This window comes from Lineus longissimus, chromosome 11 (genome assembly GCF_910592395.1).
Source record: "Lineus longissimus chromosome 11, tnLinLong1.2, whole genome shotgun sequence".
NCBI lineage: Eukaryota > Metazoa > Nemertea > Pilidiophora > Heteronemertea > Lineidae > Lineus > Lineus longissimus.
The window spans coordinates 15,363,553-15,390,789 of record NC_088318.1 but is presented as its reverse complement, the minus strand read 5'-3'; the positions used below and the strand labels follow the sequence as shown (position 1 = coordinate 15,390,789).

The following is a 27,237-nucleotide window of genomic DNA, read 5'->3' as shown; positions in this document are numbered from 1 at the left end:
GGCTGACTAGTGAAGATAATGAAAAACGTACTGATCACAGCTTCAGGTACAAGAAATCATGTGAATATCATCTCAGTTTTTTAGGAGTGATGCATGATATAAAGTACAGTGTACATTTTTTTCATCCTCCTGTAGATCTTAAAGCTAAAACAAGTCCTTTTAGTTCACAAAGTTAGCCGCGATATGGTTTTAAAATTTCTCACTGATCACGAATAAGTTAATCCTATGGCTCCTAACACCAACATTCTGTCACGTCCCTCAATTTATTTTCCCGTGTAAGGCTTATAACTCATTATTTGTTGCATTTACATAAAACTTACATATTTGTCATCAGAAATTTAAATTCAAATTTTAATCTACCTCGGTGGCGATTTTTAATCTCAGTTTTATTTGAGCTTTGACTTTGCCTGTATTTTTGTTATGATTCCATTTGCTTATTGGATTGCCTGATTTAAGATGTTTGATATAACATGTAGATATAATGCTATGGCATTAAAGAAAGACCTATTTCATGACCTATCTAAACAATGGACGAGAGATAAACTGACTCTTTGAAATAGGAGTTGATGTGTTGAGGGGGTGACATTCTTCCTCCTGGCCTCTCAGTGTGTCTGTAATCTAAACTGTGTTCATAGAGATTGTCTTCAGTTGATGGTCTATACAGGGTGGCACAAAAAAAGCGAGCATACTTCCACTATTCAGAGACTCAAACACAAGTACCAGTTGATGGAGAATCTTTCTAGTAGAAAAATGATACCACAGAATTTCTCTTTATTATGGTACTTAAAGGTATAACACATTCAGTTTGAGATCTAATGTGTGTAATATAAAAAAATCTTTTAACACAGTTTTTTGGCTGCTCATCGTGATTTACACCATCTAATTTAAAAGCTTCTACATAATCTTTCATATCTTAAAAAAGTTGACAGCCCCTGTCAATGAGGATGGTGATTTAGTGATTATGATATAGTGTGGTACCATGCCGATGCTCCTTTAGTTTTCTGTGGCTTCCCTTAATGGCTCTAACATGAACGATACATCAAAAACATGCTTCTTTTTTGTCAGTTTAATGATTATCAGCTAAAATGTTTTTGAACATTTTTCTATGCATTATTGGTTGATTTAACTGCTTAAAAGCTATCATAACATTGTTTGTGACCCGCTCTGGCAAAAGTAGGCCTGCTGGAGTCAAATGCAGGTAATGAGTTATTGGCTTATGGTGATTGTGTACAACATTATCTTTAAAATGACATATGACACCAATATGCATTGGAATCATCAATAAAGTTTGCTTTTTGGTCCGGGTGTTGAAATGATACCATTTCCCCACTTCTGACACAATTCTATATGTTAAGATTTGCAGAAACTTGCAATTATGATATGTTGTGTTGAGGCAAGACAGGAAGTAGACGTATTTGATAACCTTTATTAAGTGAAATGTTCCTGAATGTTCATGTTTCTGAGTGTCAAAGTGTCATTAGGAACAGAAGTGAATTGGTTCTGAATAGCTTTATCGTATTAAGGCAACACGAAAATATAATCTGATATTTCCGCTGCTAACCGGAGAGGTAGGTGTCATATAAAGGTTAAAGATAACGGTTAATAACAATTTTCAATGAACAGTCCTTGCTCAACTGTGTCAATGGTAAGGTTTCTATCATTTATTTACATCCCTAGCCCTCAAGTACTTTTCAGTTGGAGTAGAAAGTTTCTCTCTTAACAAATCTGGAAGCCTGACACTAGATTAGTTTCCCTAAAGCAATGAGAGTGATGGTCTTGTTTACTAGAGTCTAGCTTTGGGAACTATGATGAGAAGTTTATTTGGAAACTATTACTGTTGGGTTTTATTGCTTTGCACAAAACACTAAGTTGCTTCTATTAAACAGTTCTTAGATATCATATGTACTTATACTGTTTTTGGGCATTTGCTTAACAGAACACAATGAGTATAATGGTAGATACAGTTATAAAACCATAGCTTCGAAGCAAACATTCACTTAAGATATGACATTTCAGCCAAAGGTATCGCGGACTCTTGCCTGAAAGGAGTAGACAGGTAATTCAAGGTATCGTGACCAAGTCGTCAGCAGCTCACTACAATATTAGTTTTGATTACTAAAATCCTTAGAAAATGGAAAAAATAAGAATAAACGGTATATCAGCCTGATGTTTATGCTGAGTAAGCCCTCCGTGAAGCGATAGGTAACAATTTTTCTGAAAGTGTTCTGAGACATTGAAATCTCAATTTCCACTTCGTTGTTCTGGCGAAATTGTTTTACCTGATTTGTTGGTTAATTGCTTGGGTTTGGCCATCCCCAAGAAATACAAGGGAAACTATCAATTAACGCAACAGCATGCAATAATAGCGACATGAGAAGAGAAACGGCAGCCAGTGTCATTTGATTTGTACCCTTTTGCATGATACTATGATTTATGGTTTAACAACCAGCTTTGGCAGCCGGCCCATGGGTATTACTCTTTTCCAGAGCTGCAAATCAACCTAACAATGCTCATGAGCTAGTTAGCTAGCTATCCTGGGGTGTTGACTGAAGCTGTAGACCTACAAAAGAAGCTGGTATAAGTAGCATCCATTGTGAACAATGCTTAAAAGTCAGAGCAATTTTCCTGTTGATTTATCATCTTTGTCAGATGGGTTACTTCTCTTACAGAGCACTGGAAGCCAAGTGATGTATAATTGTTGTGAGTGTTCCTTAAGGTTTGAAGTAGTTGAGATGTAGAGGGCCCTCGCTGACCACATAAACCTATTTGTTTAGTTAATCTTAATGAAGGAGGTACTAAAAATACCCTAAAGTTGGGATTTACCTGTTGTGAAAGTTCCATTCGAAATTCCTTGGCTCTTTGGTAGAGAAGTCCTGAGGACACAAATACCGAAATATCTCTTCGGGTTATACCATCACCACCGACCAGCAGTAAAGTTTCTCACTGTTAAAAGGACATACATTGGCTCTGCTTTGAAATCTACCATGAAAAACTTATCAGGCATGCCATGGGGAATAAACGGTGAATGCCTTCTCCTTTTACCTATCGTTGAAGATAAGGTTGTGGAATTGAGAACTAAAGTAAGCCCAGGGCTTTTGCTCAATCCGATCTCTCTGCAAACTGAGCCAATTGCTGATCTCAAGAATCTTCTTTACTTTGAGCTGTATCTCTGTCAAACGAAGTGAAAGCATTTTCTGATTGCTTTGCTAGTTGAAAAACAACAGAAGGGAGTACAGTGAATTATGTACAGAAAAAATTGAGATGAATTGGATTAGACAGCAGTAATTCCAATTTCTTTCTTGCTCTGGGGGTATGATTATCTAGTTCAGGGGCAGAAGGAGTGGGCACCCTGGTGCTACTCACTCGAAATCCTCGAAATGAAGATATTTGCTAATAACATTACACGTCAGGATCAGTCTGACAGTTGAAAGTGCTCTTGATGAGCACATAGTCAACGCTTCATTCCAGGACATTGCAGCCAGTGGGTAGTGTCATTGATGTGGTGGATCAGGTCCCTGGTGCCAAAATAACAAAAGCTTACAAAACAAATCTTTTAGATTACCACGTTTATTTGCCCTTGGATAGCAATTTGCTACAAGTTAAGCTCTTCTTTTTTTTTAAACGACGGCAACCAGTGTCTGGGCACGTAATGTTGTAAGTCATGTTTCATGTTTCATGTGTGCAGTAAAAACAAAGAACCTAGATAGATCAAAAGTGCAGCAGTGACTCCAGCTTATGTATTGTCCTCATATAATCAGCTGTTAAACACTACACACATCGGAATGACCCCCAAGTTTTCTTAATTCTCTCTTTCCAGACAGATCAATCATTCAAATTAATTGTTCATATCATACTCAATTATACTGAAGTGTATCCTGGGGTATGTTATGGATAAAAGCATTCCTAAGCAGGTGTGTGATATGGGTTGGAATGAGCAAGAACACATACATTTGTAACACTAATAAGTGATATGTTGGCGTCACAATTGTCTGAAGTATTTTGCTGAATCAAACAATAATGGCACTTAACCACGTTATGTGGTTTCAACGAGCGAAGTTTATTCTGTAAACCGGGCAATTTTGTCACGGTTTTATGAAATTGCTACTTGTGCATATGTTTAATTCAGTTTGGACAACCCTGTTGTTTTAAGGGTTATTTCAAATATATTTTCTTGCTGAAGGGCATTTGTTCGAACTTCAGCTCTTCATCAGTGCCGTAACTTGCCTTTTGTCGAGTATAGCATGTAAAAATAACTTGGGGGTCAGTACACTGGTGTTCCATCCTCAGTTTGATTGTATCAATAATGTGTGTGCCTTACTTTTCCATAGTTTGGGAAAAGTGTCTATATGGGGAAAAATGGCATCGCAAAACCATCTTGACACATAGAGCTCTGAGTTCAAACAGTCCTTTTAATGAGCCAAGACTGCATATCATATAGGTGGGAATTGAACTTATTTGGGTAAGATATGTAAAATGGGTGTACTGTAAGTGGGTCAAGTGAATTTGAACCTTCCCCCTACCACTCCCACTCCAATGCAGACAAAGGAAGATTGGCTCAATCAGAAGAAATGTTCTCCCCAAAGTCAGTGGAAAGCAAAATAATAATGAATTGCACCAATTTTCTAAAGGAACCTGTCCCTGATGACTTCCTGCAGGGTTTTATTCTGTACATGGGAGCATTAGCATTGTTTTGTAACAGGTCCCATCTAGTAGGGTTACTGAGATTTGAACTGGATTTGCTGCAAGTTGGGACATCTGGCATTTTTAAAAGCTAACACCTACCTACGGCATGTTTGCCAATGCCTAAAGTCTCCCTTCAAGTCTTTGACAATAAGGCTCGTTATGCTTTTTGCTGCCAGTGGTAACCATGTCAACCAGGGATGATGTTGCCACTGAGGTTTAAAGAATAATGGCTTCTTGTGATAAAACACAGCAAATTATGTGAACAATGAGATGGAGAAGTTTGCCTGTTGAATGTTATCTAACCGTGGATCACCCAGCAATTTGGAAAGTGCGGGGGTGCTATTACTGAACTACAATGAAGGTGTTGAATGACCTGATTTGCGTGGGTACATCAAAAAGGGATGTGTCATTGTACATTTCAGATATGGTGCTGAAACTGAAAAATGAAACCATGCATTGCTAAAGATGGAGTGGCACCGTATATCATCCAAATATCTAAATGTATCCTGTTCAGCTTCTGTGTGTGTGTGTGGGGGGAAAACTTTTTACAATATCCCCGATACAATATTTTTTCCTCTAGGCAGCAGTATGTCTACGTTGTAAACATGTGTCTACTCTATGAGAGAAAAAAACATTGTATGACAATGATGGTGCTTTATCATGGAAGTCCCCGACAGCGATGCCCTGTTTCAGGATACAAACTGCCTATTATTTTTCTCAAGGCTGACAGGTGATATGATGTACAGGCAAAACACTTCTTGCTGTTTCTTTCTCCTTGTCTCCATAGCAGCAGCTGACAAGAACAAGTCAATTATGATATTTTTTATGAGGACAATTTGTCAAATGGATGTATACTTGAGGGTAATTTCTTGCTGGCCCTGATGTCACTGGGAAAGACACGTCTTAGGAAGGAAATGTGTGCTAGTTTTCTTTTTGTAAGGGACGTGAGAAATTTCATAGTTCCATCAATAGTCCATTCATAAATGTATAGTCCACATCATTTTTGGCTCTGTGTTCCAGAGTTCCAAAAACTGAGTATAAAAATATAATTGTCAGTAATTTTACTTGGCTGTGGTTGCTGCATTGTGCTCATCTGAGCAATGATAGCACCAGTTTGGATGTTACCACTGGTGACTATGTCATTTTTCGACACGGTAGGATACATGTATAGCTAATGTTAGTAACAAAACATTAGTTTTTCCCTCAATTTAGGATTTAAATACATCTACCTCTGTTTGTGCCAAGCTTTAGCTGGCGTCGGCAGTAGATATTGCAGCAAGGCTATTTTTCACGCTGTAGGTTCTATGTTAGCCCACTTTGGCTCATAACTGGTGGTCGTTAATCATGCAGGTGCCAAATGTACTTCATTGCCTGAAGGAACCAGGAGCTGCTTGCTCGGAGTCTGGAGCCTAGTGGAATTGCTGAGCGATCTTATCTACTTTGCTTCTGTAGTCCGTTCATCAACATTCTATCTGCATCGTTTTTGCCCGCGCAAACTACTGTTTGGATGTTCTTGCTATAATAGCCTTATTGTTCAGTGCAGTGTCAGTTTCTCTTGAAATTGCCTATAGTCTTGTCTTGTCATCTCCCATGAGTACACTTCTCTCTCTTCTCGCATCACTTGGCTCATTCATTTTGACAGAATATTAATTATTTGTCCCAATTTATCATTTTACATTAATCAAGTAAAATGAAGTTTTTCCTATCCCAAATGGCATGCAGATTGCTTTTATGCAAAGCTGCCAGTAAATACTCCTTCGGAGTAGGCAAACATTAATGAAAATAAAACTCATCATTGACTGCAGGTGCCTTTAATGTTATACTTCCACTTTTATACACACCCTTCTATTACAGATCTTTATTTCTTCTTCTTTACCGAAGCCCAATTGTAAGTGATAAAAGATTTTGTGGCAATGTGTTGCAATTCATTGATAAAAATATCTACCTTTTCATGGTTGAGAATGTTGGATGGTGGGTTAATAAGTTGTTAACAAACTCAACGAGAAGTAAAGGAATTTGGTTGATTCCTTTATCAAGAGGTTAGGTGCAAGAACAGGAGAATCAGACCAGAAGCAAACCTAATTTCAAACAAATATTGTTCTGTCCTTTCTGAACCATGCAGTAATGGTGATATGCCGTGCCGTTTGATCGTTATCTTTTGTTTTTGTTTGCTTCATTACATGAATAACATCTTTTCAAATTGGAATGTAACTTTGGCTGACATCACTTCATTAACTCAAGTATCTTCTTTATTTCATATTGTATGCAGTATTCTCAGATTGGACAAAAAATATAACTACTTTTATCTCGCTTAAAAGAGGCTTCAGTTTGTTTCTTATGTTGTATTTTCAGAGGGGACATAATACATCAATAGTTTCATCTTGCTTAAAAGAGACTCCAGATAGTTTGAAAGACTGTCCATTGTTATAGAGACAATGTTCCCAGGAGAAATTACTTTGCTAGTCTAACCTTCGGTACTTGCCAATTTAATTTGTTTTTTTCTACATGGGTTTATCACGACCCTAGACACTCTAAATCTATTATTCACTCGAGGTCAGAAAATGAATTGGCTTCCTCAGTATCAGGATTGATGTTAGGAACCTGTGGGCAGATTATGCAGTTTTTTATTTGTTGTGACTAATTTAGAGCTTCTTGATCAACGTGGTTTAAAAAAAACCCAAAAGACAGTAGAAAAACATGGTTTAAGGGCAAAAATTGAAGGTACTTCTGACCTTGATAGCTATAATGCTGGCTATAATGAAATTGTATCTCACAAAGCGGGGTGACAGTTGAAATGCATTTCTGGACAGTTTTCTTTTCCCATGTGTCCAATGACGGAATCCTTACCTTATTATGTTAAGTCTCATTTGTATCCAGTAGTTTACTATTTCCAACACGTTGAGTATCCCAATAAAGACTGATACATAATCTATTCCTATAAAATAATTCTGTTTACTCCTTAGCAGCTACAAAATAATATCCTCTGCTCTGGTACCACTAAAATGTTTCAAAGAAAGCAGACAAAAGTTATCTCATGATAAAATTGGTACAATAGATTACTTAGCTACCTTATGTATTAGCTACAGCCCAGTAACCTTAGCATCAGGTAATGAATTGCTTTTGAACATCAGGAACCTTATGACTTCAGTATCATCGACTACTATCCTTCATGGTTACAATCCACAGAATGCAGCACTCAACTGCTGCAGTCAATTTTATACCCATGCCTCCAAATCTATCGAACACATTCACTAGTTATGCGATCACAACGCTGGTTGAACCTATTCTGCTGGAGCTTGTGAACGACTCAATATTTATACTCGCCGTTAGAGGTAGTATCGTCAGAGTGTAGTTTTACTGATGGTTCAGGAGCTTATGAGAACATTTTCCTTTTACTGTGATTGTCCGAGGAGATAGTTCTTGGCGTAATTTGCCTTTTGTAGTTTGTCACCTTATCCACCAAGGTCTTTTCATCTCATCAGTATTCTACATTGGAAGTATTAAAACCATGCGAGTCAAGATAGTGGATTTATTTGTGAAATCCTTGTTCTTTTTTGAGCCAAATCCTTTGGTGTTGGGTCTAATTTCAGACTTGAGGCCAAAATCAACTCACTAACTCACAGAAGAGGTTTTTTAAAGACTGTGACTTTGTAATATAATCCAATAAAAGATTAAACCCAGACAGGTTGGAAGTAACAAATATCTTCAGTTGGTTTTAAAACGTCTAGTTTCTGGGCATTTTTAAGAATTGACGTATCAATCACTATTATATTGGACATTTCCTGATAAAAAATTCAGTATATTATCTGATAATATCTGATACAAAATAATTACTCCATGAAATTTGTGGTATTTAGATGAGGTTTTGATGAGGCTCTTCAATCATCTGTTTGTCACTTTCCTCGTGAAATAATCATTTTTAAACTTTTCTCATTAGAGTTTGATGTTCTTATTCTCAAATTAGTCATTTGGGCCATATAGATTTTTGCTTGAACTGATGTTTACTAAAAACCATTACACTACAGCAATCACTGACACTCACTTCAAATAAAATGCAAGTCAATTCAGCGAGTGACCGGCGAAATGACAGTTAGATTATGAATTAGTAAATTTAATGGCTGCGCCATAAATGATAAAGGAGTTGTAAAGAAAAGAGAAGAGAAGAATTTAACATGCAGCCATATTGGATAACACATTCCTGACTGTATTGCAGAACAAGTCATCAGATGGGCTTCAGTTTCCTGTGGCATGATGGGGTGGGGTTGGAGAGTAGTCTGAACCAGTATCCAATATGACTGCCAGGCAGCCATCTTGGAATTTACTTTCCCGTCTGTATTGCAGAACTATTCACCAGATGAACTACAGTTTTCTGTGGCATGTGCTTTGATCCTTTTGGGCGTGATCAAAAATTGATAAAATCGTTGTATAGCCATCTCCTTGCTTGATGGTAGTAAAAGATTCAGGCAAAAATGTTGAGGAAACAAAAGAGAAGTTTCTGATGAGTGGTTCGTTTACAATGCTGTTGTTTTCAGTTGAAAGCATATACATGTTATCTTGTATGTTCATTCTCGTCTGCTGAGTATCTCTCTAATTGGATGGCCTTTAGATGTGTGATTAGCTAAGATTGAGTGAAAAGGTTCCCATGATTAAATGTGTGGCAAAGCTGGCCATCATTTTTATTAGTATGACTGTAGTTTTGTTTTGTTGTGCCTCAGTCTTCCAAATAGGTAGAATTGCCAATTAAGTAATAGCTTGGACATTGTCATGGAGACCCCTTGTGTTCTTAATGCCAACTGATCCAAACCTTTGAAAATAAAGCTGATGAACTGTTTGTTGGGAGTGGTTTCCCGAGAAATACTTTTTTTATAACCAGAGTTCAATGAGGAACATGAAATCCTATCTGTAGTAATATTATCTGTACCGTAATACTATCTGTACAAGTTTAACCTTTGTGACGAGAGATGAATAAAGCATGACTGAAAATTTATCAATTTTCATACCATTCCATGATCTTTCATAAAATGCTTGCGAAAATTAAGCGTTTACATGGTCCGTGTGTCAGTTTTCTGCCACTATAAGCGTATAAGCCCAGTTATTCAGTTGTTCGCTAGAAGTAGTCATTCAATCACTCTCAGATATATTGTTGACATCTACCAATCAATTCTGGCACAGAATGCATTTTTACGCCATGATTCTCAAATAAGTTCGATTTTCTGTCTCATTTGTTTGTATTTTTTGTGACTGCCAACAATTTTAGAGCATTAGTCACGATCGTCAATTTGCTTCTTGGGATTTCCGTAATTGTGTAAAAATCATATTCCATGTGATCTTAGTAGCATTTAAGCTAACTCTAGTGATGTTGTAAGCTTCAACACTGATAAATACATTCTGAGGAACCAAATTTGAAATATGTTCCACAAAAAGTGACATGATAGCTGTGGAATAATTGTTTTCATTCAACTCAACCGGGCAGAAGAAGTAGAGAATTGCAACCCCAAATTCAGAGCAAATGCTGAAGAAGAAGAAGAGAATTGAAACCCCATGTGATTCTGAAATTTATCACTCTCTTCATGGATGGCACACAGACAGAGATCTGCTTCAAAGGCATTGCCGCCTCTGGCATACTTGTCAATATCATCGTTGGTGTGACCTCCTGCGTGTCTCAGCTGTCAACTTCGTCCCTCATAAAAAATACATCCCACGTCTCCCATACTTGGAGAAAAACAAGTGTTTGTAAGCTGAGGCTAATGAATCAGCACCTTTAATGTGTAGTGTTGATTCTATTTACGTGTAACTTTGTGTCAGTGTCAGCGGTCAGTGATGTTATTGGCTAGAGACCACTGATTCACGTGTGTGGACAAGCTCATTTACTGGTTTTGTATCTCTTGTTAGTATGGTTTCCCTAAGAGATATTTGCGATGTATCTACTTAGATCAATTTGAAGGCAAATACACATCTTGTGTCCAGATGACTGTTAGATAATGGTAGACCATGTGACAAGGCAAGCTGCTCATGGCATTCTGGCTACTACGAAATGGAATGAAATTGGAGACTGCATTTGTATATTTTTGGGAAGTAGGACACCAGCAATGACCAATGTCCAAGAAGACTAGCAGAAATCCCAGGCAAAAGCGCCAATGGTTGAAGTACATCTCTCCGGCTATTCACTTAAAAGAAATTTTCCCTCAAACGAGCATGCTGTTACGCTCATGGCATACAGATCTTGTGAAGTCTTTCCTCCTTCCCTATGTTTATTTTGGCCATTTGAAGTGAGGACCTGATAAATGACATTACCAACTAAGCGTGTATTTATGACCATGTAAACTTCTCTTAATGTCTTCCAGTACATGTCGTTACCCTCATAAAAATCTCATTAATATTGTGACAAACATGCTAAGAGTGTTTTTTTGCTCCGTCATGATCATGTCCATTGTTGATTACTCTTTGGTTCACAAACAAGAGTTTCCCTGGCGATCAGAAGAGTGTGGGGGCTGGGAATATTGATGTATATAGCGCCTGTTATTTATTTCTGGATTCTGCTGTCCGTGGTTTCCTTCAACAAGGACAGAGTTATTGTTGTCTTGTATTGAGTCTTCTGGGGATGGGAAAAGACTTCTCACATTTCTTGGCAGATTTATTTCATGGTTTCTCCTTTTGAAAGGAAATGTCCGTATGTTTTTTCGACCTCGGGGTGTGTTCTTTTCATGTTCAATACTTTTTTCGCAGTCAATGTTAAACCTGTACTTCCTTGGTCGTAGTCGACACTCGGCACAGGACAAGAGACCAAGTTTGAGCGGTAAAGACCAGATTTATTCAGCAATGCTGAAACTGATGTTGCTGCTGGTGATGTTGATGATGAAGTCATTTTTGAAAATATAATGATCAGTATTTATCATACTGACATATTTTCTTTTTCTTTTTTTTGGAAATAGACTGTAGGAAACTTTTTAAAAAAGCTGTCTCGTGTTCACAATTTCTTTACAATTATCTGCTCCAACTCCTATCTTCTCCGACTCTAATCAATGTTTTTGCATGTTTAAGCTAATTCTTGCTAATGGTGCGCCCAATTGTATTCTTCTTGTCACGAGAAGTTAGACGCTGTAAGGATCAGTCCGGCGCCAAACAAGAATTATCGTAAACAAGTTACTGCAATTAGGGATGTGTTTTAGGGCTCAGTATGAAAATGGACTTAGTGTAGTAGGTTAGAATTGGTGATGGGGGAATAGATAGTGTTTTGATCATGGAAATAATCCGGCAACATAAACTTCACAGTTTACAGTAACAGTAAAAAAACTGACGTTAGTCAATGTACAATTTCATGATCCTGTTTAAAGTGTGAGAACGAGACAATAAAATCAATGAAATTACTTTTGGACTTGCACCACAACGTCTCATTCCAGTGTCAGAGCTGTTGTGAGGTGATTGGTCATTTGGCTCAGTTGCTATTCTAATCTGGTCATTTGTAACGCCAGGCACGTCTTGTAGCTAATTTGGGAGAATCTATGGCGTCAAGTACAAATATATCCAATCGAAGCCATGAGGGACAAAGTAATAGTCCTGATGTGAATGGCGTGGGTGAGGGATGGTATCTTCTCCATCCTTGCCATTCCAGAACAGCTGAAGACCGACACAATGTAGTGTACTATTTATGCTCATTTGCTACTTGATGTTGGTGAGAGACTAGGCATCTACAAAAAGAGGATGAGAAGCCTGACATTCATTCCTTGATCGGCACCATGACCACAGACAGAGAGAGGGAGGTTCTTTAAGTGCATCAGCCTTATGCATCATGGTATCATGCACCTTGATGAGTCATATTTGAACATCAATGTATCATACTCTCTGTAAGAGACGTGAAGCCATCGATCCACCCTCCGGAGAAAATCTCCTTTACAGAGTTGAAATGATGTATACAGCCCCGTCAATGAAGTTAAGCAACATCAAAATCAGATGATCGGTTGTTGATGGATGATCAAACATTATAACACTCAAGTATGAAATAAATATGACTGTCCTGCAGCTAATCTGAAATTAAGATCCTCAGAACGCGTCAAATTTGATCATACAGATCACAACGGCTCCTTCTCTGGTGTTGGCTGTCTTAAGAGATTAAATTCAACCCACGATCAGGTGTAAGAGGTAGCTTACAATTTGATTACATTTAACACGAAGTCTAAATTCCAATCAACTCTGTGTCTACCTATAATTACGTGTCAGGTGTGACAGTGTAAAGGTAATCGGTGGAGAGTCTTATCAGAACTGATGGACTTAGCAGATGTCGCCAGTTGGTGTCAAGGATCTGTCGTGACAGCATTAAATTCTACGTTTCTTCTGTCTTAAAAGATGTTCCAGCCTTATTAGCGTTTCAAGTACTAGCCTAACAGACGTCAGGTACTGAGATAATATAAGGATGAGCCAAAAAAACTTGATAACAAATTTTGCATATATGTATCAGTATGGCCTGAAGAAAATCTCACTCAAGGACTGTGGTGGATGACAGCTCCATGACTGCAGTGGTGGACAGGGAACCTCTAATCAAAACTTTCTCTCAGCTCACGAGAGGAACAAGGCTAATGAAAATCAACATCAGTAATCAGAAGGTCACTCTTTGAGGCAAATGTCAGAGTTAACACATTTCAAGGAAAATACATCCGTACCACGATCGAAGGACATCATGAATGAAAAATCCCCTAAATCATGATGATTTATATAATCATACTCATATAACATTCGTTCCGGAGCAAGTTATGATTTTTGGCTCACCGTAGGGGAGTCTATGTAATACCGCAGTGTCCGTCGTCCGTCGTCCGTCGTCCGTCGTCCGTCGTCGTATCCTATTTCAAAAACAGTGGCACGTTTCTTAACCGCTAGGGCTATGAACTTGAAACTTTGTACACAGCACCCCCTAGGTCAGGTGACCTCTGACACTGAATTTCGGTCCGATCTGATTCTCAACTTGGCCACCAGGGGGCCAAATGTCGATATCTAAAAAGTGTGATATCTCGCTTATTAGTGACTTGTTTTCGATGAAACTTGTGTTGTAGGTACTCATAGCAAATATACATCTTATATCGTACGGGTTTTTAATTTGACCTACTTTTTAAGTTCACAGAGGTCATATGGCATAAATTGGCCGTTAGAGTGTAAACTATGGCACGTTTCTTAACCACTAAAGCTATGAACTTGAAACTTAGTACATATAACCCGCTATATCACATAGCCTCTGGTACTGAATTTCAGTTTGATCTGATTCTCAACTTTGCCACCAGGGGGCCAAAAGTGGAAATCTAAAAAGTGTTATATCTCGCTTATAAGTGAATTATTTTCGATAAAATTTTCATGGTAGGTACTCTTAGGAAGAATACATCACATATCTTACGGGTTTTTTAATTTGACCTACTTTTCAAGGTCACAGAGGTCATATGGCGTAAATTGGTCGTTAGAGTGTAAACTATGGCACGTTTCTTAACCACTAAAGCTATGAACTTGAAACTTGGTACATATAACCCCCTATATCACATAGCCTCTGGTGCTGAATTTCAGTTTGATCTGATTCTCAACTTTGCCACCAGGGGGCCAAAAGTGGATATCTAAAAAGTGTGATATCTCGCTTATAAGTGACTTGTTTTCGATAAAATTTTTATGGTAGGTACTCTTAGGAAGAATACATCACATGTCTTACGGGTTTTCAATTTGACCTACTTTTCAAGGTCACAGAGGTCATATGGCGTAAATTGGCCGTTAGAGTGTAAACTATGGCACGTTTCTTAACCAGTAAAGTTATGAACTTGAAACTTGGTGCATATAACCCCCTACATCAGATAATCTTTGATGCCGAATTTTGGCCTGATCTGATTCTTTATTCGGCCACCAGGGGGCCATAATGGAAAAAGGAAGAAGTGCAATATCTTGCTTATTTGAGTGAATTGTTTTCGATAAAATTTTTATGGCAGGGACTTCTAGCAAGGATACACCACATGTCCTAGGATTTTTGGATTTGACCTCCTTTTCTAGGTCACAGAGGTCAAATGGCGTAAATTGGCCATTAGAGTGTAACTATGGCACGTTTCTTAACTGCTGAAGCTATGAACTTGAAAGTTGGTACATGTAACCCCCTACATCAGATAATCTCTGACACCGAATTTTGGCCTGATCTGATTCTTGATTTGGCCACCAGGGGGTCAAAACTGAAAAGGTAGGACGTGCAATATCTCGCTTATTAATGACTTTTTTTCAATGAATTTTTTATTGCAGGGACTCTTAGCAATCACACGATATTGATCTTGTTGATGTCATAGATAATTATTGGTTGGATCATAAACTTATATATACTGCACTGTCTTATTACTTGACATCAATACACATCTAAAAAAAGTCTTCATGCCTGATTGTGTTCACCGTGTTCACCATATTCACCTCTAAACTAAGCATGATCCTGCCTACTAAAAGATGTATACGGTGAGCACAATGGCCCCTGGCCGTTTCATTCCTGATGTTATTGAATGGGGACAACAGCATATGAAAGAGGGCAGCCAACAATGGTCTTAAAGGTCTCATCTCAGATGTCTCCGAGGTATCCAGGAAGCACACGTTATGAATATCAGCTCTCGCTGCCGTGTGTCTTGCGTACGTATCGAAAATAGCAAAGGAATACTGGAATTGCTTCTTATGGCTGATTAGGTGGGAAGAAAGTGCTGGCAGATGGGAGGATTAATGATTATGTACAGACATCTTTACTCCTGTCTTGTCACTTTTTAAAAGTATTTTGGTCATGGCTTGGTGGTCAGTATTTTATTTGTGTGCACTATCATAATGATATACTGTTAAGGAGCATGTAGAAATCTGGAACTCTGACACATCTGCATTCCTAATTTATACTTAAAAACATGGTATTTGCCATTCTCACCTTGACCCCAGACAGATGATTTTTTTGTTTGTTTGCCCAGTCACTGCTTGCCCCTGCGTTAACAGTAAAGTGTTCTGTGTTTTAGATCTATGTTCACAAACACTTCAATTTACTTAAAGAAACAAAAATATCTTTCCTGATAACAATCTTTTTCTCATTTCAATTAATAACCATCAAAGTGCAAAAACTTTGAATGAATATGGTTGAAACACATCATTTATAGTGCCTGGGAATGGACCATGTGGTCTCAAATATGTTTACGTTCTACGACTCTCCCCTGAAACCTTTTCTTGCGTGTTTCTCCTGATGAATGAAACAGGATTTGGGTCCCCCTCTCTATATTATTTATTGCTTTTGGTGGTAATATTGTTTTTTGTTGATTGCAAATGTAAAAAATTAGCCTTTTGTATTGAGTGTAGAAACTGAACAGCTGTTCTGTATCGAATAAAATTATTTAAAAGAAATTGCTGTGTGGTTTGAGGTTTGAGGGAATCACTATATTGTGCTGCACAACCATAATCTAAATTCTCTCATTGCAAGAATATTGTAAATGAAAAGCTTTCCGGTTGTGTCCAGAAAAAATGATTGGCATCCTCATATTTTTGGTGGTCATCTTAACACATACATGTATATCTATTATGTAACTGCACTTCATACTGTATAACAGTCTCAAAATTCTTTACAATTATCCCCCAGTCAAAGCCAGAAACCTTTCTGAGCAACCAAGAAGTCTACATACTGCACTCACTTGGACATTTGTGAGTACAGAGTTGCACTTTGAAGTCCCTTCAACCCACAACCTTCTGATCACAAGTCTGGCCCTCCCCAAGTGTCACATCTCTTTCTGATTAAGAAAAAGATCTGTAAGAGATATTGCACACCCAATAGAAACATTAGAAAGGATTGTATTGATGGTGAGTTGCAAGCTTTTGGCATCACTGTTTTTATCTCCCCAGTTGCTCCAGGGTATGAAAAAGCTTTCCGGCCGTGAAATAGATTTTTCTCCATCTGTGCATGTGGTTGTGATTGAAAAAATGAATAGAGGCCATTCCATTAGGAGAGCAATGGGGATCGATGCTCAGCAGGGAACAAGGTTGCACAGTTGAAGAGCATCTGAACTTGTGAACGGAAGGTCATGGGTATTCGAGGGTGTCGAGGAATTAATATCAAGCTTGCAGTCCTCAGTTGTCTAATCAAGACCTCTGGAATAGACAGAAAATACAGACCAAAGCAATCTACCTGAGCAGTCTTGAGCAGTCATTTGCATGTTAGTCTGCTTGAACTGCATTGAGTGCATCAATCCAATAAGATGGATGTTAAGGCAAGAAAATGATCAGTAAACTGACACTAAATTTGAGATTACTGCTGAATGTTGCGATTGCTACCTTTTATGTATGAGGACTTCTAACTAAGCTGTTAGATCAACCGCTCGGTTTATATCATTCTGCAACCCCACCACCAGTCATCTCACCTATAATACTTCAACCAAATGATGGGTCGATGCATGGATCAATGTGCTGCAGTGATTCCAAGTGAAATTGATATACCTCCCACTTCCCGCAGTAAGCGATACCTTGCTCTGACCAGAATATAAAATAGTACTTCCAATAAGTGAAAATCTCTTGCTGAAGACTTTTCGTTTGCCAATCGGATGGAAATGGAAACGTATCAGTATCCGATATTTGGAGTGTGGTTTTTAGCCTCCATCCAACCACATAATAGGTTGGAAGGAGACCTTTGCTATAGCTCAAGGAGTATACCGGAAGTGCGTAATGGCCGAGTTCGTAGAGCGCATGGTGAGGTTAAAAGCTATATAATTCAATGTAACTTCTACCTCGGAGAACGAACCCAGTGTTATAGGTGTGTCAACTAGTCAAGAAGTAAATTTTTTTAAACAAGGTAGATATCCATGAACAAAATAATGAGTTCTACCACAAATGAAATAAACCATGAAGATAACCTTGCCCGTTTCTTTATAAATTTTATCTAAAGTGATGATCTGATTATTTATTCATGATGTTGTCAGCATCATCAACAAGCAGAAAGAATAAATCAATCTGTGCCTGATCAGAAAACATAGGAAAATGACAGGAAACTGGTCAGAAAAACTGTGTAAAGCGGACGATAGCAGCATAAAGTTGAGAGGAAAACAGCATCAATCTAATGTATCATTTATCAGCTTAGAAAACATGTCTTTATCACACAAGCCTATCATTAAAACCCTTTTTCAATAATGGCCCCAAAACAAATATCTGTTACAGCTTATATTTTGTGGACAATGCTTAAATTGTTATTTTTCGCTATAAAGAATATCTTGGCCATCCATACCAGTTGTCTCAAACTCGCGAAGGAAACAAGGTGGCTCTATTGGCCTCTGGCCAAGTAATTGATGGCTATCCAAAATGACCCAGGTACACTGCATCTTGGTTATCACACAACCTAATGGCACAATAAAACATAATGTGCAATACAACGATAGCAAAAACTTGAAATGATCTAAACCATAAAGGATTATCTCGGTCATTAATACCCATTGTCTATGGCACCCCAAATAAAGAAAGTGTTGGATTATGCATGCAAGATGCGGAATGCATAATCACCAAGCAGTCCAAGACATTAAATCCATTCCCACTGGACCAGTAAAGGAGATATCAGTCGAAAGGATTAGCATAGCACCGGTTCTAGGGATCGTGGACAATATCGGCATCGAAGACTTGGGGGTCATTATGCAACTTTCAGCTTTCTTCTCAAGTGATCTCCAATCCTGAACTTTTTCCCAAAAAAATCTAAAAATAAAAAGATTTCTGCAACTATTGGCATAAACAGTCCACGTAATCTTGGTAATTTTACCTTTGTCTATTTCACACTGATGACATTAAGATGCTGGGTTAGACAGAGCAGATTCTGTATCATCTTGGGGGAATAAAGAAAAAGCAATAAAGAAATTCTATCAATTGCCAGAGGATCACTTAAGGACACAATAAGCAAAGGTTTAGGATATCTTGCATTTTCATTTTTAGCCAAATCAAATCACAGAACTTCCTCTTCAGACTTTATCTACTTCTCATAAGTCAATCAGAAAAATCTCCTACACAACAATCTGATGAGGCAATAAATGTGCAGGTTTTTATTAACTTATGTTATTTTTATTTCCAAAGCTTCCCCGTGAGGGATCAGCCAAGTCGGATCAAGTAGAAGAAGGAACACCTTTATTTTTATACTTCAATGTTTTTTTTTGTAATATATATATTTTTTGTTTGTTTTTTGTTGTTTTTTGTTTTGTTTTTTTTATTTTATTTTTTTATACTTCAATGTTAGATGGACCCACTTTAAAGTGACACACATTTGGTTGTTTCAGTTGCTAACTTATAAAAATGTTTGGTTATTATTACTCCAAGATGGGTCTCATCTCGATTGTTATGGTACAGGTATTCCTTTAAAAATTAGTGATGCTCTTACTTTGCAAACCGTATTAATGGCCTGAGTTCACAGGCATTGAAATTCAGGTCGGGTATTCATACTTTGAATTATTCAAATTGAAGCGACAAATCAGATGTCGCTTGTTAATAATCCAGAAGATAATCACAGAACAAATCTGAACTGAATCAACAATGAAGTATGTGGATTTTAACGGAAGGAAAGTGAAGGGCATATGGCAGCTAGGATTGATTTTTAATTATATTTATGCCAACTGGATAATTGAAATCATTGAAATGTTTTATATTTGTTTCTGTCCCAGAAACAGGACGTTATTTGTGACCCGCTCTACCAAAACTAGGCGCTTGTCGCATCTGAACTTGACAGGTTGATACGGACTTGTTGTTTATTTCCCTATTGTAGACCTTTTGTGAAATGTGACCAAATCAGTTTGTAATAGATTTCACAAAAGGTCTACAATAGGGAAATGAACAACAAGTCCGTATCAACCTGTCAAGTTCAGATGCGACAAGCGCCTATCAACCTGTCAAGTTCAGATGCGACAAGCGCCTAGTTTTGGTAGAGCGGGTCACATTTACGGTTTACAAAAAGGAAATAAAGGTATGTAGGGTGAGGCGAGATCATCATTGTACCAAAGCTTTCCAACTACTATAAGCAGCGAGTTGGGGCACCAAGCTGAACCAGGGGGCACCAGAAAACTGCCAAGCTTAGTCATGAAATTGTCAGTAAAGAAGCTTTAGGCATCCCCCGCATAAGATACAACGTGCTTCAAAGATCTGGAGCTGGAGGTGTAAACTTTTGATGACTCTTCCTTGGAATCTATTAATCAGTGTGACTTTTGACGTTGAAATGCCATCAGTCCTTATTGAGCATTAGATTTTTTATCCTCCATCCTCCATTCCGTGGCGTCGTTATCGGTCTTTTTAAAATTGAGTTAGATTATTATTGATAAGAGAGGGGGAAAAACAACTGCTGATGGGACTCGATGGGATTTAAATGTTTATGTGGAATGACTAAATTACCATATTACGGTTATCGCAGAGAGGAAAAAGCAGAAGGTTTTTGGTTTTTTTTCTAGAATGACAATTTTGCTCATTCACCATCACCATGATCACCGCAATTATGACTACCAATGTGCCTTTGCCTTCCCGAGGGACCAAAAGTTTTAGGACTTCTGGGCTGTTCCTGTACTTTGGGATTAGTAGTATGGATATTAGGGCTATTAGTGCTCGAGTCAAAATGTCAGATCGGATCTTTTGGATGGCAATTTGATGTAAGGCAATGTGATCAAATGGGCATGTATTTCGAGCATGAAAAATTGTAAATACGGAGCAGTAATGTCCAATGACTTGGAAGTTAACCTCTCGAAGACCAGCTTCCTATCCAGGGGGAGTGATACTCCTGGTCGCTTTAGGCAACGGAATCTGGATGGGCTCTTGCGTGATAAGTCGTTTGCAGCAATAGCCCAGCAGTACTATAACCTTTCCCTTAGTACTGGGTTAATCTTGGAACATATGCAACTTCTTCATTCCGATAATTTATCTGATGGGAATACTTACTAATCAGAATTGGGAGATTCCAAATGATATCAGTATTGGATTCATCGATTTGACAGACTGGTAATAAGATTGTGATATTTACAAGGACAGGATGCAGATAGGTCTAATCAAAGTTTTATGTTATCAATATGATGTGGACATTGGATGATGAGATTGGTCTTGTTTATTGGATAATCGGCTCTGATGAGGAAGCGAAATGAATCTCATCGAATAGGTTAACCCTGCAATAGTTTCGTCTTGGGTACCTTATTCAAAGGTCAGTTGTTGTTAAGGAAGGTAGGAATGTCAAAACCACCATTAAGTTTGCAACACACAGTGTTTCCAGCTATTGCCCAGCATTAATGGGATGCTTGATCATTGGCTGGTGGCTGGCAGTTAAAAATTCACATAATGACCCACCTTTCGAAAGAAAAACTAATCATGTTCAACATCATTGGAAAGCACAGAAATCATGCATTTTAATAGATACATGCTTGCTTGTGGGAAGTAAGTTGTGCGACTGACGCTGCAAGTCTCTTGACTCTTTAACACTTGTCACTTTTCCCTTAAATATCACTCTTCAACACCCATCATTGACTCTAAGATAGCCCCTGCGGTGATCTTCTGATTTTTGATCCCCACATTAGCCTCACAGCTGCAGTGCATTCATGTTTCGAGAAGATCACATAGAAATGCCAAGATAAGTGTCACATTTCAAAGGTAGGAGAATTTACTGAAGAACTTCTTCTATTCAGGGCTAATGATATTGACACGGTGACACAGACTACCTGTTATTGACATGCTATTCATGGTGCAGGTAACATCCACCCAAGTTAAAAGGATGATCTCAGTGTGAGATTCAGGTTGTTGAGGGCATGCACTTCTCTCGGGAAAACTGTAGTATCATTACAAGCCTGATTTCCATATAAAAACGCCATTATGTGTTTGCATCTGATACTATTCATTGAAAGCCGAATAAAGAAAGTAAAAGCAGCCTCTTTCTCACTAAAAGAAGCTGTTTACACATTAACGAATGGCATAATGCACATGATGTGTACAGGTAAGGGACTGGATTATGTTTGATTCAACAGTTAAGTATATACATCGTACAAGCATGAATAGTATCGAGATAGTTTGAAATAGGTGAGACCCCTATTGTCAAATTCATGTAATTGAATCTGACCTGGCTAGCTACTGCCTGTAGAATTCCTTTAGCTCCATTTGAAGTTCACGCTCATGACTCAATTGGCAAATATTTTCACAACCTGATAACAACTGAAATTTCTCCCACACTCATGGGATCTAGTTATAGAATATTAGTTAATAAACGGTGGAAATTAATGCACAAGTGCGTGTTCCAATCTAGAATTTTTCCTCAATGGTTCCTTGGGGAATGAGAGATGATTAAATGACTGCCTTGGGAAAGTTTCCTAGGATAAGAAGTTTTCAATTTACACTGTGACTTGGAATTAATATCTCAAAACTAACAAAAGAAAATTTATTGAGAATTGCTGTTGTGTTAGACAAAGTAATGGCTTGCGTTGTTCACGGAATTGTTGATTGTTTCTCAATGTTTTTTGTTCTAAGCGTGGTGAATGAATTGATTCTCATGTGGCGATGTTTTCCAATACCTCATGGCTGTATAAAAAAAGGTATCATCATTTGGCGTAGCTCAAGAACGTGCAAGATTTATTGATTGGTTCTTACTAGATTTGACTTACCGCATAGCTGTTACAAACCCCGTTAGTCCGCTTCATGAACAGAAAGTTGAAGATTTGAGTGCCGTTGGTAGCTCTTTCTAATGAGGCCAGTTCGTTAGCCGGCAGATGGTTAAATAGGGCACAAAATAACATCCGGTCCGGCACCTGACATTGGAGAAAGGAGTTCAAAAGCAATGAGCGTCTCATAAGCCAGTTCTGGCTGGCCCTTTCATGTATGTGACACTATGTACCGTGTATAACAAAGAAACTCTTATAATGACAATATATAAGAAATTGAAACACTCCAATGAAATGGTTCTTAAGTGGTAAAATCTCGATTAAGCGTAATTCTATGATAATCATTGCTTCAAGTGGTCCAAAATTAGATTAAGAATGACTGGAGGCAATCATTTTGCACCACACACTGCCTTTCTTTGATGTTCTTTTCTTTAAGAAACAGTGGTTTCTAAGTTAAGTTTCATGTTGCAGTTAATCATCAGTTATTTCATGTTTGGTGCAGCGTAATTGAAAAGCTGCGTTAATTGAATTTAGTTAATGACAATCTTCAAAGTCATTATTTAAAGAGCTGTGCAGTTTGATGTTTATTTGGCAGATCAGTTGCTTCTTATGAAGAAATTTCATTGTTGTGAAATCTTTCAGGAATTTAATCTTTTGTGAATATGATTAGTTGGATGATTTGATTTCTTAGAACTCGTCAAATATGATATACTAAACCTGAAGTATTTTTTCAGAATCAAAGTAGACATTTTTTTTCGTCCTTGTTATTATTTGTTCGAAATTGCTACCTGGATGTTTTGCACTGAAATAAGCACACATCAGCATTATGAATAACGTGAATCTTGCTGTGAGAGTGCATGTAAATAAATGAAGGATATCACCTACTCTAGATGATCCGAATGCTGCATCAAGATGGGGACTTAAGATCTTCGTATGTAGTACCACTGAGTCGCTAAATGCTCTCAGCTTCCTGCACGTCCTACTCAAGTGACTCTGGCAAGTTATTTGAGATACTTAGAGGGTGTTGCACTCGCTTCATGACTGGTGTATTCAAACATAGTTCTCACCACTCGATAGTTCTGTCCCTTGTTGTGTCAATGTAATCATTCTTTTAATGCCACCATTGCCAAATATCAAATGTTTGTGATATATGGAAAGTATAAGATTGAAATGAGTCTTGACACATCTGTCGAGTTATCATAGGACTTCAAGCGGTCACCCCTTTTTGACTTAAGATCACTTGTTTTCAAATGTTCACTTAATACACACAATGAAAATCACCTCAAAACCCATGTACTCTTGCCAAATTCATACTTTATTGCATAAGCTAGGAAACACCCGAGAACATTCGTGAAGGCAGTCACTTGGAAATGAAAAAGTGTAAAATATCCAGCCACCTCTGTGGCAGCAGTGCTACGTTCATTGCTGTTTAAACTGCTGGTGCATTTCATTGCTCTTTCAACTGCTAGGGTACCACACTCGTTCCCACTTGTTTTTAAAGAAAAACTGAAGTATTGCACATGCTGGTTGAAAGTAGAAATGATGTTAGGACCATAAGCACCAAACCCTGTTGTCTATAGAACACATTAGCTGGCAAGATTTTCTACTCAAATTATCAAAGAATCTTGGTTGGAACGGGATGTTTAGCCTGTACTTGGCTACCTGTTTATCATCAAGTAAACTGTTAAAGGTCTTCGCTGTAATATTTGTTTCATTGTAGTTTATGTGGCTCAGTTAAATAGAGATTAACATCGCTGTAGGGCAGTTATCATGCTCGCAAATTCGCTGAAACTTTGCATTTATATTTGTACAGTCAACATAATGGAACTTTTATTCAGTACTACCGGTAATTCCTCAGTTAGTAATTCACATTCAATTTAAATTTCTGAACATACAGAGTCGGTCTTAACCTTAGGTTTAGATCAATCGACAAACACCTGCACTACCTCTAGGAAGATTGTAAGTGGAAGAGAATGTATATTGTAAACACTTGTTCCCCTGGGCTGTCCTTCAGAGGGCAATCAAAGAAGGAACTAAAGTAATTTTCGGGGGATTTGATGCAGAAAGTGCAGTAGTGTTATATTTCGTTTTGAAAATTCAAAGTATCAAGAAGTACTTACTGTACAAATATTCAGAATCTATTCAAATATATGGGGATGTAAAATTTGGGTTTTGGGATCAACTGTCTTTGGTTTTTGGTGAGGAAAAAAACATATTGGCATTGGGATGGTTGGTTAAAACTACATGGGTATAAGAAATAGGAAGCAGTTTTGCCTCTTGGCCTCTTTTTCATTTGTATCCTGCTGGAAATCCTGGTAATGATGTGGTGGTACTTACACATACAGTACAATGAGTCAGTTCTTTTGGAACATATCTTCACCAAATCAAATAACTCCTGTTACATATCAGTGATAGAGGAGATATTCAACACTCTGCTTGTTTGGCTTATTCTATATTCAGCATGTAAATAATGGGTTCCACCAGCTCTGTTAGGCGCAAGTTGATATTCACACCAGGCTTTGAAGCATCACTTGATTTATGAATGAAAGCAGTTTATACTTCCCTGGAGGCTGGTAGTTTAAGATATTGGATTCCTCCTGATATCAGTTCCAAACACCTTTCTTTTTTCAAGACAAGCTACATCATCACTTGGGGGGGCTCAGATAAAAGATATTCCATCTGGCTACAAAACTGAAATTATGTTTCCTGCCATTAAACATGTTTGAAATCTGTTCCTGGGTTTGAGGAAAGGCCAAATATGCTTTTCGCAAATGTCAATTACTAACAAAATCTGAAGAAAAAAAAAGCAAAAATATGGCAGTTCACAGTAATAATCAATTGATCAGTACCTATCCACATTTCATAGCTTTCAGCCCATTAGTATCAATAGCTTATTTGATCTGTCTACACTCTCTCAGTCCTAACCTTTCTTGACATATATTGAGCTGTTATCAGATTAGGGATGCCTTTTATTCCAATAGTACACACGCATATTTACCGTAATTGGCCACACTGTCAGAAATTTATTGGTAACTTAATAATGATCTGTTGAAACCTCATTTGGATCAGTATTGAAGGTTTACCATGGTTAAGGCAGATTCTGATAGGGCATGACCTTTTCAAGGCAAACTCAGTTCAAACCCCTCAAGAGCAAGAAAGATTAAGCGAAGCTTGGCAGATTTATCTACCTTTACATGTTTAATTAAACAGGTTTCTTAGGTACAGCAACACAACTAAGATGAGGCCGACGATAGGGCAGTGGTGTCAAAGGCAATTTATTTATTTTCTAATAAATTCAGTATTTAAACTCATTTCAAGTATTCATGTCCATTTTAATTGATTACACAAAAGTCCTGCCATGCTATGCTCTTGCCCTTCCATTGGCAAAGTATCAGTGCCATTAACAGAAGTTTCAATTTTTTTGGCACAACTCCATCCCTGCTGGCGATTGGACATTCATAACCTGATTTGATTGCATACCATGAAAACTTATTTCTTGTAGCAGTGAACTCTGCATGGTCTTTTTCTGACTTCCCTAAGTTGTGATACAAGGAACACTAACTGGCAATATATCAACACTTCAAAAAAAATTGTTTTTAGTCTACAACATTTAACAAGAGTGGACATCCACCGCCATATTCATTTTGGGGGTAAACTATACTGCCGAGAATATGTCCATCGTTCGACATTCACCAAAACATTCCAATGTCCCATTATAAAAAGGGCCCCCTCCAGAATAATGATGAGCAATTTTGGTAAATCAAAACGCAATATCCACCCCTCCTGGGTTTTCCCTAATCATGCCAAATTATGTGTGTGTATCCTGAACATCCCCTGCCATTGTTAAGGTAATCATGGCTTCCCCCAAAAGACCTTTTCCCCTCCTCATTTGGCACATGGAATGCAGGGACAGGATTGTAGAAGCCATCACCAAGGGTTCAATTAGATTTGGCATTCAAATAAAAAGCTTCCCTTCCCTACATCTGCCTTGTGTCTGGTGTCTGTGCTAGGTCAAGCAAAAGACCAAGTAGACAAACGCTTACGGTGGGCTCTTCCTTTGGCCTCAAGCTGAAGTGGCCTGTAACCATAGTGACATGCTAAAATGCTCAACCTGCCTTGGAAGAGAGATATACCTTGGAGAAAGTCTCCTTCAAGAGGAGAGCAAATGCTGCAGAAGATGAAGAAGACAAAGATTTTTGCAAAGAAGCAAGATTTTTGTATACTTTCAGAATCCATCTTTCTTTGAACATTTCAAAGGTAGTTTGGCTTCCTGCCATTCATAATATAATTAATATAATGTGATGAAGCCACTTTTCTCTGAGTAGAGTTCCCCCTGCAGTGCTGGATTGATGCAGAAAATTCAACACAACTTTGAATTGTGCTCGGTATGTCACACTTGGCTGTTTCCTGAAGGATTTCATCATTCAAACATTGCCACCTAAAATTGTCAATTAATCAGATATGTGGAGACATGACTATCCTGTCTGATCGAGTATTCAGAAATTAAAAATTGTAATTATGATATTGTATGAAAGTGATGGGAGAGTTGAACTCCCCCCCCCTCTCAAACTTCAATTTAATTTGTCACAAGTCATTATTTTAAAATATTTGCCACAAGTTGTACTTTTGGAAAACTTTTCAAGTTTGAATATAAAATATTTCTTCGAAAAAAAAAGCCTGTGAAATTTGTACATTTAACCATCATCTCTTAAGATAGTAAACATGTATGAATGTCAGTTTGTGCAGACCCTTGCGATGGTTGTCACAGTTAGGTGTCATATTATAGGAAATCCATTGTCGAGTGGTAATTTCAAATTTGAAATTCAATAGCAGTCGCATTTTATTCAGTGTCAAACCAGGGGAGCAAGTAGAAATGTCATAATACAAGAAAAAGGCAATCGATACCATTTGTACTTGCTGTCAGACTGTAATGAAAATGGCTACATTTAAATGG

The 27,237-nt window shown here is 37.9% G+C and overlaps 2 protein-coding genes across 6 annotated transcripts in view; one reads left to right on the top strand and one right to left on the bottom strand.

Moving 5' to 3' along the window:
* LOC135495412 (ATP-dependent RNA helicase DDX1-like) overlaps positions 1–27,237 on the top strand; it is a 109,715-nt gene that overhangs the window by 25,919 nt on the left and 56,559 nt on the right. The window lies entirely within an intron of this gene.
* Positions 1–27,237, bottom strand: part of LOC135495413 (C-C chemokine receptor type 1-like) — a 69,440-nt gene that overhangs the window by 6,943 nt on the left and 35,260 nt on the right. The window contains exon 1 of one of the 3 annotated variants that reach the window (XM_064784020.1): positions 7,531–7,938. The exons of 1 other annotated variant lie outside the window; for it this stretch is intronic. The gene's annotated coding sequence lies outside the window, so the exon portion shown is untranslated. Of the gene's footprint in view, positions 1–7,530; positions 7,939–27,237 lie in introns of those variants that run through there. One more of the 3 variants, XM_064784022.1, reaches the window with a different exon arrangement.